We start from the raw sequence: 5,595 nt of genomic DNA, 5'->3' as shown, positions 1-5,595 counted from the left end.
ATTGTTGTACCTGATAATACAGGTTAATGCTTTATATAATATTAAAAACATAATAAAATTATATTTATATTGATTATATAAAACTAAGACATTTCGCAACAATTATTTTAGGTATATCAAAAAATTAAACATATTTTATATGTTTAAATATAGACGAATGTATTGAATATAAATTGCGTGTATATTTAATTAATATACATGCGTTGCGTGATGTATTGTTGTTATATTAAATTATGCGCATACATTGATAAATGCAAACACCTAAAATATACATTGTTGTACCTGATATACAGGTTAATGCTTTATATAATATTAAAACAATATAAATTATATTTATATTGATTATATAAAACTAAGACATTTCGCAACAATTATTTTAGGTATAAAAATAACTTTATTGAAGAATTGATATATGCCAGTTAAATGTGTATTTTAATTTCTTTCAATAAAAACATAATTGACGAATTGTATATTTATATATATTTATAAAACTCTAAGCGGTGGATCACTCGGCTCATGGGTCGATGAAGAACGCAGCAAACTGTGCGTCATCGTGTGAACTGCAGGACACATGAACATCGACATTTTGAACGCATATCGCAGTCCATGCTGTTACGTACTTTGGTTAAGTTTATAGTGCTGCTTGGACTACATATGGTTGAGGGTTGTAAGACTATGCTAATAAAGTTGCTTATTATTATATATTTTTATAATGATATGCATATGGTATATTATTGGATATATTTATATATTCATAATATTAAATATAAAAGCAATTATCTCAAATATTTATAAAAGAAAAAATGAAGATATACAATTCTTTCTTTTTTCAATTCAAATAATACTGAGAAATGTCTAGCATAAAAAAATTAAATTTTTTTAACTAGAATTGTCTCTTATTTAAAGATGCGAAAATTGAAAATATATCAAATATATTGTTCTTCATAGAGATATATTGTTTATATATATATACATTGCTTTATACAACCTCAACTCATATGGACTACCCCCTGAATTAAGCATATTAATTAGGGGAGGAAAAGAAACTAACAAGGATTTTCTTAGTAGCGGCGAGCGAAAAGAAATCAGTTCAGCACTAAGTCACTTTGTCTATATGGCAAATGTGAGATGCAGTGAGTGTATGGAGCGTCAATATTCTAGTATGAGAAATTAACGATTTAAGTCCTTCTTAAATGAGGGCCATTTACCCATAGAGGGTGCCAGGCCCGTATAACGTTAATGATTACTAGATGATGTTTCCAAAGAGTCGTGTTGCTTGATAGTGCAGCACTAAGTGGGTGGTAAACTCCATCTAAAACTAAATATAACCATGAGACCGATAGTAAACAAGTACCGGGAGGGAAAGAAAGTTGAAAAGAACTCTGAATAGAGAGTTAAATAGTACGTGAAACTGCTTAGAGGTTAAGCCCGATGAACCTGAATATCCATTATGGAAATTCATCATTAAAGTTATAATATTTAAATAATATTATAGAAATAGTGTGCATTTTTCCATATAAGGACATTGTAATCTATTAACATATATAATTTATCATAAAATATGACTTATAGTTTATTCAAATTATTATGCTTGCATTTTAACATAGGATAAATGTCATTAATTTGATAAAGTGTTGATAGATTAATAAGAATACAGTGCGTTAATTTTTCGGAATTATATAATGGCATAATTATCATTGATTTTTGTGTTTATTATATGCACTTGTATGATTAACAATGCGAAAGATTCAGGATACCTTCGGGACCCGTCTTGAAACACGGACCAAGGAGTCTAACATATGTGCAAGTTATTGGGATATAAACCTAATAGCGTAATTAACTTGACTATTAATGGGATTAGTTTTTTAACTATTTTATAGTTAATTAACACAATCCCGGGGCGTTCTATATAGTTATGTATAATAATATTTATATTATTTATGCCTCTAACTGGAACGTACCTTGAGCAGATATGCTGTGACCCGAAAGATGGTGAACTATACTTGATCAGGTTGAAGTCAGGGGAAACCCTGATGGAAGACCGAAACAGTTCTGACGTGCAAATCGATTGTCAGAATTGAGTATAGGGGCGAAAGACCAATCGAACCATCTAGTAGCTGGTTCCTTCCGAAGTTTCCCTCAGGATAGCTGGTGCATTTTAATGTTATATAAAATAATCTTATCTGGTAAAGCGAATGATTAGAGGCCTTAGGGTCGAAACGATCTTAACCTATTCTCAAACTTTAAATGGGTAAGAACCTTAACTTTCTTGATATGAAGTTTAAGGTTATGATATAATGTGCCCAGTGGGCCACTTTTGGTAAGCAGAACTGGCGCTGTGGGATGAACCAAACGTAATGTTACGGTGCCCAAATTAACAACTCATGCAGAAACCATGAAAGGCGTTGGTTGCTTAAAACAGCAGGACGGTGATCATGGAAGTCGAAATCCGCTAAGGAGTGTGTAACAACTCACCTGCCGAAGCAACTAGCCCTTAAAATGGATGGCGCTTAAGTTGTATACCTATACATTACCGCTAAAGTAGATGATTTATATTACTTGTAATATAAATTTTGAAACTTTAGTGAGTAGGAAGGTACAATGGTATGCGTAGAAGTGTTTGGCGTAAGCCTGCATGGAGCTGCTATTGGTACAGATCTTGGTGGTAGTAGCAAATAATCGAATGAGACCTTGGAGGACTGAAGTGGAGAAGGGTTTCGTGTGAACAGTGGTTGATCACGAGTTAGTCGGTCCTAAGTTCAAGGCGAAAGCCGAAAATTTTCAAGTAAAAATAAATATTACAATTATTGTGAAAATTATATACTTGAATAATTTTGAACGAAAGGGAATACGGTTCCAATTCCGTAACCTGTTGAGTATCCGTTTGTTATTAAATATGGGCCTCGTGCTCATCCTGGCAACAGGAACGACCATAAAGAAGCCGTCGAGAGATATCGGAAGAGTTTTCTTTTCTGTTTTATAGTCGTACTACCATGGAAGTCTTTCGCAGAGAGATATGGTAGATGGGCTAGAAGAGCATGACATATACTGTTGTGTCGATATTTTCTCCTCGGACCTTGAAAATTTATGGTGGGGATACGCAAACTTCTCAACAGGCCGTACCAATATCCGCAGCTGGTCTCCAAGGTGAAGAGTCTCTAGTCGATAGAATAATGTAGGTAAGGGAAGTCGGCAAATTAGATCCGTAACTTCGGGATAAGGATTGGCTCTGAAGATTGAGATAGTCGGGCTTGATTGGGAAACAATAATATGGTTTATGTGCTCGTTCTGGGTAAATAGAGTTATAATCATTTATGGTTGTAACTTGTTCCCCGGATAGTTTAGTTACGTATCCAATTGTGGAACTTTCTTGCTAAAATTTTTAAGAATACTAGTTGGGTCAAACCAATTAGTTCTTATTAATTATAACGATTATCAATTAACAATCAATTCAGAACTGGCACGGACTTGGGGAATCCGACTGTCTAATTAAAACAAAGCATTGTGATGGCCCTAGCGGGTGTTGACACAATGTGATTTCTGCCCAGTGCTCTGAATGTCAAAGTGAAGAAATTCAAGTAAGCGCGGGTCAACGGCGGGAGTAACTATGACTCTCTTAAGGTAGCCAAATGCCTCGTCATCTAATTAGTGACGCGCATGAATGGATTAACGAGATTCCTTCTGTCCCTATCTACTATCTAGCGAAACCACAGCCAAGGGAACGGGCTTGGAATAATTAGCGGGGAAAGAAGACCCTTTTGAGCTTGACTCTAATCTGGCAGTGTAAGGAGACATAAGAGGTGTAGAATAAGTGGGAGATATTAGACTTCGGTTTGGTATCGACAATGAAATACCACTACTCTTATTGTTTCCTTACTTACTTGATTAAATGGAACGTGTATCATTTCCTAGCCATTATACGGATATATTTATTATATCTTATGGTATTGGGTTTTGATGCAAGCTTCTTGATCAAAGTATCACGAGTTTGTTATATAATCGCAAACAAATTCTTTAATGAGAGATGCATTCATGTATTATCGATTTGAAAATTTGGTATAACTCCAATTACTCAGGTATGATCCAATTCAAGGACATTGCCAGGTAGGGAGTTTGACTGGGGCGGTACATCTCTCAAATAATAACGGAGGTGTCCCAAGGCCAGCTCAGTGCGGACAGAAACCACACATAGAGCAAAAGGGCAAATGCTGACTTGATCTCGGTGTTCAGTACACACAGGGACAGCAAAAGCTCGGCCTATCGATCCTTTTGGTTTAAAGAGTTTTTAACAAGAGGTGTCAGAAAAGTTACCATAGGGATAACTGGCTTGTGGCGGCCAAGCGTTCATAGCGACGTCGCTTTTTGATCCTTCGATGTCGGCTCTTCCTATCATTGTGAAGCAAAATTCACCAAGCGTTGGATTGTTCACCCATGCAAGGGAACGTGAGCTGGGTTTAGACCGTCGTGAGACAGGTTAGTTTTACCCTACTAATGACAAAACGTTGTTGCGACAGCATTCCTGCGTAGTACGAGAGGAACCGCAGGTACGGACCAATGGCACAATACTTGTTCGAGCGAACAGTGGTATGACGCTACGTCCGTTGGATTATGCCTGAACGCCTCTAAGGTCGTATCCGTGCTGGACTGCAATGATAAATAAGGGGCAATTTGCATTGTATGGCTTCTAAACCATTTAAAGTTTATTATTTATATTTTAAACGACAATGGATGTGATGCCAATGTAATTTGTAACATAGTAAATTGGGAGGATCTTTGATCACCTGATGCCATGCTAGTTACATATGAAAACATTATTTAATACAATGACAAAGCCTAGAATCAATTGTAAACGACTTTTGTAACGGGCAAGGTGTTGTAAGTGGTTGAGCAGCTGCCATACTGCGATCCACTGAAGCTTATCCTTTGCTTGATGATTCGAAATATAAAAAAAATGTAAATATGCATGTGTAAATATGTATATTTAGTATAAAAAATCTTTATATGCTATATCTAAGAAAGCATATAAGGATTTATCACGGGTTGTCCACGTTTCCCTACTAATTGTGGCCTACTAACTGTTTCGTCATCTTATTAGTGACGTGAAAAATGAAAATAATATTTTTCATTTATATTGTTATAAGTCTTAAACCTTAAGACGGCGGGAGTTGAATTACTTTCGTTTAGGTAGCCAAATGCCTCGTCATCTTATTAGTGACGTGAAAAATGAAAATAATATTTTTCATTTATATTGTTATAAGTCTTAAACCTTATAACGGCGGAAGATGAATTACTTTCTTTTAGGTAGCCAAATGCCTCGTCATCTTATTAGTGACGTGAAAAATGAAAATAATATTTTTCATTTATATTGTTATAAGTCTTAAACTTTAAGACGGCGGGAGTTGAATTACTTTCGCATAGGTAGCCAAATGCCTCGTCATCTTATTAGTGACGCGCATGATTCAATTCAAGAGATTCCTTCTGTCCCTATTTAAAACCTCACGGATATTAAAAATATTAAACATATATTGTTATAAGTCTTAAACCTTAAGACGGCGGGAGTTGAATTACTTTCGCATAGGTAGCCAAATGCCTCGT

At 35.4% G+C, this 5,595-nt stretch overlaps 2 non-coding genes across 2 annotated transcripts; both read left to right on the top strand.

The window, feature by feature from the left end:
* The first annotated feature begins 489 nt into the window (after positions 1–489).
* Positions 490–668, top strand: LOC138927423 (5.8S ribosomal RNA). Its single transcript, XR_011443916.1, has one exon. It is a non-coding gene; the product is annotated as a 5.8S ribosomal RNA (ribosomal RNA).
* Positions 669–984: 316 nt separating this feature from the next.
* LOC138927437 (large subunit ribosomal RNA) lies at positions 985–4,939 on the top strand. Its single transcript, XR_011443930.1, has one exon. It is a non-coding gene; the product is annotated as a large subunit ribosomal RNA (ribosomal RNA).
* Positions 4,940–5,595: the final 656 nt, after the last annotated feature.

Source organism: Drosophila bipectinata, unplaced genomic scaffold, assembly GCF_030179905.1.
Source record: "Drosophila bipectinata strain 14024-0381.07 unplaced genomic scaffold, DbipHiC1v2 scaffold_25, whole genome shotgun sequence".
NCBI lineage: Eukaryota > Metazoa > Arthropoda > Insecta > Diptera > Drosophilidae > Drosophila > Drosophila bipectinata.
The sequence above is the reverse complement of the archived record's forward strand: the minus strand, read 5'-3'. Positions and strand labels throughout refer to the sequence as shown.